Source organism: Lithobates pipiens, unplaced genomic scaffold (genome assembly GCF_037356315.1).
Source record: "Lithobates pipiens isolate NorthernLeopardFrog02 unplaced genomic scaffold, aLitPip1_a1.2 Scaffold_16, whole genome shotgun sequence".
NCBI classification, from domain to species: domain Eukaryota; kingdom Metazoa; phylum Chordata; class Amphibia; order Anura; family Ranidae; genus Lithobates; species Lithobates pipiens.
Genome location: NW_027507748.1, coordinates 460,269,154 through 460,279,813, shown reverse-complemented (window position 1 = coordinate 460,279,813; position 10,660 = coordinate 460,269,154). Strand labels below are relative to the sequence as shown.

Genomic DNA, 10,660 nt, shown 5'->3' with positions numbered 1-10,660 from the left:
AAACACGCAGGAATACAGAAGTAGAATGGCAGGTTCCATTTTTAGTACTGTGCCACACCCAAACCACATGTATTACTGTACTATGCTTTTTGGTGGCCAAGAATGCACTCACGTTTGAATGTATATAGGGGGGCCGTTAGGAATTAATGTTATCCACATATATCTCCAGTGTTTCAGTGCATTTCCCGTACTGCAAGTGGTTTGAACCCTCTCCACATCAGAGGTCCCCCCCCTCCACATCAGAGGAGACTCCCCTCCACATCAGAGGAGACTCCCCACCCCCTCTTCCACATCAGAGGAGACTCCCCACCTCCTCAGAGGAGACTCCCCCCACCTCCTCTTCCACATCAGAAGACTCCCCCCCCCCCAACCCCCTCTTCCACATCAGAAGACTCCCCCCTCCCCCCAACCCCCTCTTCCACATCAGAGGACTACCCCCCAACCCCCTCTTCCACATCAGAGGACTACCCCCCAACCCCCTCTTCCACATCAGAGGACTACCCCCCCAAACCCCCTCTTCCACATCAGAGGACTACCCCCCCAAACCCCCTCTTCCACATCAGAGGACTACCCCCCAAACCCCCTCTTCCACATCAGAGGACTACCCCCCCAAACCCCCTCTTCCACATCAGAGGACTACCCCCCCAAACCCCCTCTTCCACATCAGAGGACTACCCCCCAAACCCCCTCTTCCACATCAGAGGACTACCCCCCAAACCCCCTCTTCCACATCAGAGTCCTACCCCCCCAAACCCCCTCTTCCACATCAGAGTCCTACCCCCCAAACCCCCTCTTCCACATCAGAGTCCTACCCCCCCAAACCCCCTCTTCCACATCAGAGGACTACCCCCCCAAACCCCCTCTTCCACATCAGAGGACTACCCCCCCAAACCCCCTCTTCCACATCAGAGGACTACCCCCCCAAACCCCCTCTTCCACATCAGAGAACTACCCCCCCCAACCCCCTCTTCCACATCAGAGGACTACCCCCCCAACCCCCTCTTCCACATCAGAGGACTACCCCCCAACCCCCTCTTCCACATCAGAGGACTACCCCCCCAACCCCCTCTTCCACATCAGAGGACTACCCCCCAAACCCCCTCTTCCACATCAGAGGACTACCCCCCAAACCCCCTCCTCCACATCAGAGGACTGCCCCCCCCCACTCCCCTCCTCCACATCAGAGGACTGCCCCCCCCCACTCCCCTCTTCCACATCAGAGGACTACCCCCAATCCCCTCTTCCACATCAGAGGAGTACCCCCCACTCCCCTCCTCCACATCAGAGGACTGCCCCCCCCACTCCCCTCCTCCACATCAGAGGACTGCCCCCCCACTCCCCTCTTCCACATCAGAGGACTACCCCCCCAAACCCCCTCTTCCACATCAGAGGACTACCCCCCCAAACCCCCTCTTCCACATCAGAGGACTACCCCCCCAAACCCCCTCTTCCACATCAGAGGACTACCCCCCCAAACCCCCTCTTCCACATCAGAGGACTACCCCCAAACCCCCTCTTCCACATCAGAGGACTGCCCCTCCCCCACTCCCCTCTTCCACATCAGAGGACTGCCCCTCCCCCACTCCCCTCCTCCACATCAGAGGACTGCCCCTCCCCCACTCCCCTCCTCCACATCAGAGGACTGCCCATCCCCTCCTCCACATCAGAGGACTCCCCCCCCCCCCCCCCTCCTCCACATCAGAGGACTCCCCCCCCCCCTCCTCCACATCAGAGGACTCCCCCCCCCCCCCTCCTCCACATCAGAGGACTCCCCCCCCCCCCCCTCCTCCTCCACATCAGAAGACTCCCCCCCCTCCTCCTCCACATCAGAGGACTCCCCCCCCCCCCTCCTCCACATCAGAGGACTCCCCCCCCCCCCCCCCCCTCCACATCAGAGGACTCCCCCCCCCCTCCTCCACATCAGAGGACTCCCCCCCCCCCTCCTCCACATCAGAGGACTCCCCCCCCCCCCCCCCCCTCCACATCAGAGGACTCCCCCCCCCCCCCCCTCCACATCAGAGGACTCCCCCCCCCCCCCCCCTCCACATCAGAGGACTCCCCCCTCCCCCCTTCTCCACATCAGAGGACTCCCCCCCCCCCCCCCCCCTCCACATCAGAGGACTCCCCCCCCCCCCCCCTCCTCCACATCAGAGGACTCCCCCCCCCCCTCCTCCACATCAGAGGATTCCCCCCCCCTCCTCCACATCAGAGGATTCCCCCCCTCCTCCACATCAGAGGATTCCCCCCCTCCTCCACATCAGAGGATTCCCCCCCCCTCCCCACATCAGAGGACTCCCCCCCCCCCCCCCCTCCTCCACATCAGAGGACTCCCCCCCCCCCCTCCACATCAGAGGACTCCCCCCCCCCCCCCTGCTCCACATCAGAGGACTCCCCCCCCTCCTCCACATCAGAGGACTCCCCCCCCCCCCTCCTCCACATCAGAGGACTCCCCCCCCCCCCCCCCCTCCTCCACATCAGAGGACTCCCCCCCCCCCCTCCTCCACATCAGAGGACTCCCCCCCCCCCCTCCTCCACATCAGAGGACTCCCCCCCCCCTCCTCCACATCAGAGGACTCCCCCCCCCCTCCTCCACATCAGAGGACTCCCCCCCCTCCTCCACATCAGAGGACCCCCCCCTCCTCCACATCAGAGGACTCCCCCCCCCCCCCCCTCCTCCACATCAGAGGACTCCCCCCCCCCCCCCTCCTCCACATCAGAGGACTACCCCCCCTCCTCCACATCAGAGGACTACCCCCCCCCCCTCCTCCACATCAGAGGACTCCCCCCCCCCCCCCTCCTCCACATCAGAGGACTCCCCCCCCCCCCCTCCTCCACATCAGAGGACCCCCCCCCCCTCCTCCACATCAGAGGACTCCCCCCCCCCCCTCCTCCACATCAGAGGACTCCCCCCCCCCCCCTCCTCCACATCAGAGGACTCCCCCCCCCCCTCCTCCACATCAGAGGACTCCCCCCCCCCCTCCTCCACATCAGAGGACTCCCCCCCTCCTCCACATCAGAGGACTCCCCCCCCCCCCCCCCTCCTCCACATCAGAGGACTTCCCCCCCCCCCCCCCCCCCCCCTCCACATCAGAGGACTCCCCCCCCCTCCTCCACTTTAGAGGACTCCCCCCCCCCTCCACATCAGAGGACTACTCCCCTCCTCCACATCAGAAGACTGCCCCCCCACTCCCCTCCTCCACATCAGAGGACTGCCACTCCCCTCCTCCACATCAGAGGACTCCCCCCCCCCCCCCCCTCCTCCACATCAGAGGACTCCCCCCCCCCCCCCCTCCTCCACATCAGAGGACTCCCCCCCCCCCCCCCCCTCCTCCACATCAGAGGACTCCCCCCCCCCTCCTCCACATCAGAGGACTCCCCCCCCCCCCCCCTCCTCCACATCAGAGGACTCCCCCCCCCCCTCCTCCACATCAGAGGACCCCCCCCCTCCTCCACATCAGAGGACTCCCCCCCCCCCCCTCCTCCACATCAGAGGACTCCCCCCCCCTCCTCCACATCAGAGGACTCCCCCCCCCCCCCTCCTCCACATCAGAGGACTCCCCCCCCCCCCCCCCTTCCTCCACATCAGAGGACTCCCCCCCCCCCCCTCCCTCCACATCAGAGGACTCCCCCCCTCCTCCACATCAGAGGACTCCCCCCCCTCCTCCACATCAGAGGACTCCCCCCCCCCTCCTCCACATCAGAGGACTCCCCCCCACCCCTCCTCCACATCAGAGGACTCCCCCCCCCCTCCTCCACATCAGAGACTCCCCCCCCCCCTCCTCCACATCAGAGGACTCCCCCCCCCCTCCTCCACATCAGAGGACTCCCCCCCCCCCCTCCTCCACATCAGAGGACTCCCCCCCCCCCCTCCTCCACATCAGAGGACTCCCCCCCCCCCCCCTCCTCCACATCAGAGACTCCCCCCCCCCCCCCCTCCACATCAGAGGACTCCCCCCCCCCCCCCCCCCTCCACATCAGAGGACTCCCCCCCCCCCCCCCTCCCCCCCCCCCCTCCTCCACATCAGAGGACTCCCCCCCCCCTCCCTCCACATCAGAGGACTCCCCCCCCCCCCTCCTCCACATCAGAGGACTCCCCCCCCCCCCCCTCCTCCACATCAGAGGACTCCCCCCCCCCCCTCCTCCACATCAGAGGACTCCCCCCCCCTCCTCCACATCAGAGGACTCCCCCCCCCCCCCCTCCTCCACATCAGAGGACTCCCCCCCCCCCCTCCTCCACATCAGAGGACTCCCCCCCCCCCCCCTCCTCCACATCAGAGGACTCCCCCCCCCCCCTCCCTCCACATCAGAGGACTGCCACTCCCCTCCTCCACATCAGAGGACCCCCACCCCCTCCTCCACATCAGAGGACTGCCCCCCCCACTCCCCTCCTCCACATCAGAGGACTCCCCTCTCCCCCCCTCGTCCACGTCGGGGGACTCCCCTCTCCCCCCCCCCTCGTCCACGTCGGGGGACTCCCCTCTCCCCCCCCCCCTCGTCCACGTCGGGGGACTCCCCTCTCCCCCCCCCCCCTCGTCCACGTCGGGGGACTCCCCTCTCCCCCCCCCCTCGTCCACGTCGGGGGACTCCCCTCCCCCCCCCCCCGTCCACGTCGGGGGACTCCCCTCTGCCCACCCCCTCGTCCACGTCGGGGGACTCCCCTCTGCCCACCCCCTCGTCCACGTCGGGGGACTCCCCTCTGCCCACCCCCTCGTCCACGTCGGGGGACTCCCCTCTGCCCACCCCCTCGTCCACGTCGGGGGATTCCCCTCTGCCCACCCCCTCGTCCACGTCGGGGGACTCCCCTCTGCCCACCCCTCGTCCACGTCGGGGGACTCCCCTCTGCCCCCCCCTCGTCCACGTCGGGGGACTCCCCTCTCCCCACCCCCTCGTCCACGTCGGGGGGACTCCCCTCTCCCACCCCCTCGTCCACGTCGGGGGACTCCCCTCTGCCCACCCCCTCGTCCACGTCGGGGGACTCCCCTCTGCCCACCCCCTCGTCCACGTCGGGGGACTCCCCTCTGCCCACCCCCTCGTCCACGTCGGGGGACTCCCCTCTGCCCAACCCCTCGTCCACGTCGGGGACTCCCCTCTGCCCACCCCCTCGTCCACGTCGGGGACTCCCCGCTGCCCACCCCCTCGTCCACCTGCCGGGGGACTCCCCGCTCCCCACCCCCTCGTCCACGCCGGGGGACTCCCCGCTCCCCCCACCCCCTCGTCCACGCCGGGGGACTCCCCGCTCCCCCCCCCCCCCTCCTCCACGTCGGGGGACTCCCCTCTCCTCCCCCCCCTCCTCCACGTCGGGGGACTCCCTCTCCTCCCCCCCCTCCTCCACGTCGGGGGACTCCCCTCTCCTCCCCCCCCCCTCCACGTCGGGGGACTCCCCTCTCCTCCCCTCTCCCTCCTCCACGTCAGGGGACTCCCCTCTCCCTCCTCCACGTCAGGGGACTCCCCTCTCCCCACCCCCTCCTCCACGTCAGGGGACTCCCGTCTCCCCACCCCCTCCTCCACGTCAGGGGACTCCCGTCTCCCCACCCCCTCCTCCACGTCAGGGGACTCCCCTCTCCCCACCCCCTCCTCCACGTCAGGGGACTCCCCTCTCCCCACCCCCTCCTCCACGTCAGGGGACTCCCCTCTCCCCACCCCCTCCTCCACGTCAGGGGACTCCCCTCTCCCCACTCCCTCCTCCACGCCAGGGGACTCCCCTCTCCCCACCCCCTCCTCCACCTCAGTGGTATCTCCTCCACATCAGAGCCCCCCTCCCTCCATATCGGAGGCAAAGATGGCAAATTGCACTCCCCCTTGGGAGAAGGAGAAGGAGGGGCTAATAGAAATGTGCCCCCCAAGCGGCGGAAGGGGCTGGGCTATGTGCGGAGTGAAATATATATGTAATGTTTGTGGCATATGCTGAAATAGTACTAATAGTTGTGGTAAACTGCAGCAAACTGGAGAGTTTAAAACTGATGTACAAATATGGAGCTAACAGAAAAAAAAATTCTCTGTATTGGTAAAACTGAAAGGAAAAAATGTCCACATGTTGGTGTCGCTGAAAGGGGAAAAATTCCCCCAGTATTTGCAGTGCAGCTAAGGGGGAAAATGGTGCTATATCAGTGTCGGTGAAGAAAAAAAAATGCTATTGCATTGCTGGTGTCGGTTTGAGGACTGTTAGGCCCCTTTCACACTTGTGCAACCTGGAAGTCGAGCAATGTTGCCATAATTTTTGCTGCAACTTTGACACAATTTTGCCATGACTTGCAGCAATGTCTGTGTAATTTTGAGGTCTGTGGACCTCAAGTCGCATCAAAGTCAGACCAAAGTTGTGCAGGCACTACGTTGAACTCGCACATATATGAATAGTACTCATTGGAAATGATGGGGTATGACCTGTCATGCGACTTTGCAAAAGTCCACTGGTGTAGATCCATCATCGATTATGCCACTTGCGGCCGACCTGAAGAAAGGAAAAAAAAATGCTCCTGTCTGACAGTTGTTAACCAAGGGGTGGAGCCACCCAGTGACATCACTGTGTGACCTCACCCCCTTGTGTCCTCAGCCAGGAGCAGGCTGGGCATTTTTGATGGTCTCTTACCCTTCATTCCCTTAACTTAATGCCCATAATGACTGGCCAGTCTTTTTCTCCTCTACTTGTGCCTATACCCTCTTGCTTCTAAACTATTATTAATACACATGTGTACTTAATATAACCTATTTAAAAGAACTATTCTTCCTTTTCTTATCTATAACACTCCGATAGACAGTGACGACATAATATATAACCACCAATCAGTACAATCAATTAAAGTGTTACTAAACTCATGACAGTAAAAACTGTTTTTATGCAGTAAAACATGCTTGTTATACTCAATGTGGAACTCAAGGGGTTAATCCTTTGCATTGTGTAAAAAGACTGTTCAGTCCTGTCTCCTGATCATCTCCCTCTTCTATGGTCTCCAAAAGATAACTTGATATTCACAAAGCATTAGGGGACAGGCTGCACATGCTCGGTTTGGTGTGTATTGATAGAGAGTTTTTTTTTTTCCTCAATGGGAGAGTGCATGTGATCAGCACTGTCCAGAAATTGTGGGAGAATGAGAACTCCTCCTACAAGCTTTAACCCGACACTGATAGAAGTCACAAGACTGCTCTAGCTGCTGATGAGAAAAGGTATTATAGCAGTTTTATATTTTACTAAAATGACTGCATTTCCATGTTCTGTGTACTGTGGGAGGCCAGATATAGTGAATGCAAGGTACTGGGTTTAGTTACACTTTAAGATGAGTAAAATAGGTAGGTACCCTTTGTCTGGAAAATGCCTTATTGTTTAAGGAAGTCTGATAACTGAAATGTAAGCCTCAGCTGGCTGTTTTTTTTTTTTTTTTAATTTATTTTAATTTTTTTTTCTTTGGACAGTAGTCCCCTGCAATTCCTATCAGTTGTGACGCTTAATGCCAAGTCAATGAAAGTGTTCTTTGGGGGGGCATGAATTTCCTGGTTTGCTGTAATCTAAAAGTTTGAGCATGTGAGTGACACCATTGTCGTGGAGAGACTGCACTTTCTATTCACATTGCAGCCTACACAGCTCTGCTTTTACATTGGCAGCTATAGATTGTTTGTGGTTAGATTCTAATATGTGAATTTGATCTAAAAGGGAGGTTATTTGGGAATTCCTCTCTATAATTCTGGTGAAGCTCCAGTTTTTGTATCTGTGACAGACAGTCCGTATCCAAAATCTGATTTGTTTCAAAGTTAAAATTGGCGTAGGTAAAGCAAAGCCCCATTTTTTTGGATAGTCTGTGATTCTTTAAAGGGTATTCACTCTACTGGACATGGTGACCACTCTCACTGGGAATGAACGGGAGGGAAAATCCAAATTCAGAGTTGTTAGCAGAGGGGAAATTTTGCAATAAGGACCCTATCTTGAGAGAGGTATTTTCCTTGCTTCAAAGAAAATTTATTTTACGTTCTGTTTGTGCTTACACAACAGGAAGTGAGAGAAAATCCCTCCAATGGGACATCTAAGGGGTTTTAACCATTCTTTAGTCTTCGTTCACATTGGAGCGGCTTGCCATGCGATTTAACAAGTTGCACCCTATTGCCGGCAAACACACGGTTTATATCTGGTGCGACTTGCTAGACATCTGTGCATGAAGCAGCACAGATATTTTTGAAGTTGCACTGACGTGGCTTTGAAATTTTGCAATTTCAGATGAAGCCACACGATTTCAAAGCCGCAGTCAATGCGAAAAAGGGTTTGTTCTATCTAAAATGAAGGGGGAAAAAAAGTCTTTAGATATTCTTTAATTTGCTTTGTGATGTTGTCATGGGTTACTAGGCCTTGTAAGAGGGACTAATTTAATCTGCACGGTCTGGTGACTTTAGATGGTTTCATTATTGGAGGCAGACTGGGACGTGATTAGAAAAGTCGATCAAGTCTGTATTCACGCCAACCACTATTAGCTTTGGAGGGGGCATGCGGGTGCTCCACCTATTCTAATATATTCGCCCTGGTACTTGTATACAAGGTGTAGGAATCTGTTAAAAGGATATAGCCCTATGTGGGGCAATTAAGGGCTGCTTGAGATATTGACCCTCCAGGGCTTTCAGCGATGGGAACAAGCAGGTATTCTTACCCTTTCTCAACTTTATGAGAGGGGTGTACTTAAATCTTTTTATCGTTTGGTAAGGGAATTTTTCGTTGAACCCTGAATGGTTCTACCAATTTTGCAGCTGCGACATGGTTTATATGCCAAGTTTTCTTCTTCTCCTGTTTTGTTTCCCCCGGTCCCAGTTTTGTTAAGGGTGGTTCAGGCAACAGCTACTAAAGATCTAATATCCGCTACGTATAAGTCTCTATGACTGTGTACTACTAATAATAAATTTCATTGTCCATCTATATTGGCCAATAAAGCCCTCCCATCTCTGACTATGTCTGGGATAAGATTCTTTGGGCTCTTCCCCTTGTATCTCTTTCACCCTCATTTATATTAACACAATTTTATATAGTGCACAGGGCGTATAGGACCCCACAATTTTTGTTTAATATTATCTACTATGGCGATGCCTGAAACTTCAGAGGTATTGGGCAGAGGTTGTGGGTACACTTAAGCCCCATACACACTATCAGATTTTCTGCAGAGTTTTGTCTTCAGATTTACAAAAACCATGTAGTGCAAGGGCCTGCCTGATTGCATACAAATGGAAACTCTTAAGTTTTGACCTCATATTATATGGTTTTGGTAAATCTGAAGGAGAAAATCTGATATTGTGTATGGGGCTTTAATGGGCTTTTAGATTTGAATCTTTCAGTGGATCAAGGTGGTTTACTGTTGCATGAGAGCTCTTTGTGGTTAGAAGACAAATTGCCATTAAAGTGGTTGTAAACCCTTACAACACACTTTGAACTACAGGTAAGCCTAGATTAAAGCTTACCTGTAGGTCCAAGAAATATCTCCTAAACCGTTAAGGAGATATTTGCCGAAAGACAGCGGCGCGCAGGCGCACTGAGTGCGCCGTGGTCAACGGCGATATGCTGCAAGTGGCGGGTCCCGTGCGCATGCGCGGGAGTGACGTCATCGGGGCTTCGCCGAATGACAGCGGCGGCGCAGCGAGACCCACCGAGAAGATGGATGCGCCGGACTACAGGGGACAGCGGTGACTTCGCTGGCTCTTGTGTCAGGTAAGTGACACATAATGGACTACAATGCGATGCATAGTAGTCCATTATGCTTTGCCTTTGCAGGGAATGAAAGAGGAAGTAAACCCATCAGGGTTTACTTCCTCTTTAAAGTCCCACTTTGGGAAAATAACTTGTTTTGTTTAAAGCTATGAGCAGAGGAGAAGCTGCATTGCATGTTTGGAATCCAGAAATTTGAGGAAAGAGATGGCCAGCAGGCGGGCAGCAAGTAGAACATAAAAGCAGATCTTTCAAGTGGGCTTGTATTGGATTTTCAAAAATGCCTATCTTTTGTATTGCAATTACGGTGCCGATGTTTTAAAATGAAAGTGTATGCTATGACTGAGTATTTCCTAAACACAAAAGTCAGATTATCTATAGATAAAAGTATGGATAGAACAGTGGAGGGGGAGTCTGATTTAAAATGCCTAGAACAGTGTGGCCTACATATGGTTGCTAATGGTACTTTTGAAATGGCTTGTAACTTATTTTTTTGTCTTTTCAGTTCATTGGGAAGATAAGTAAGGTGTGAGATTAGTCTACCTTTTTAATAGGCAAGTGAACATTCCATTAGGAGTGTAGAAGGTGAGGCAGAAAGTCTGGGCTGACGGCCAACTTTAGGGCGATAACCAACATTTCTGTGGGAGACAAAGTTGCCTTTGCATTTCACTTTCCTTTACTGTGTTAGAAGGTTGGAACATACTTGTCCTCTGTCATCGGGCTCACCCAAACATTAGTCAAAAAATATGCACAAAGCATTAACCCTCTCGATACAAGACTGTTCAGGAGTAAGCTGTATAAAACAGAATTACAGGCTGACATAAAGATGTACGCCTCTTATTTACTTGTTGATGAAACGCACGTTATGCAAGTTGGAAAATAGGAATGCACCACCAAAAAACCCCCAAAAAACAAAGAAATGGCTTATTGAAAATAGATAATAGGAAAGCTATGAGCACTCCTGAAATTGCAAGTGACTGTCACTGTTAT

The 10,660-nt window shown here is 55.9% G+C and overlaps 1 protein-coding gene across 1 annotated transcript in view; it reads left to right on the top strand.

The window, feature by feature from the left end:
- The window catches only part of ARHGEF7 (Rho guanine nucleotide exchange factor 7), a 217,660-nt gene that overhangs the window by 20,093 nt on the left and 186,907 nt on the right, over positions 1-10,660 (top strand).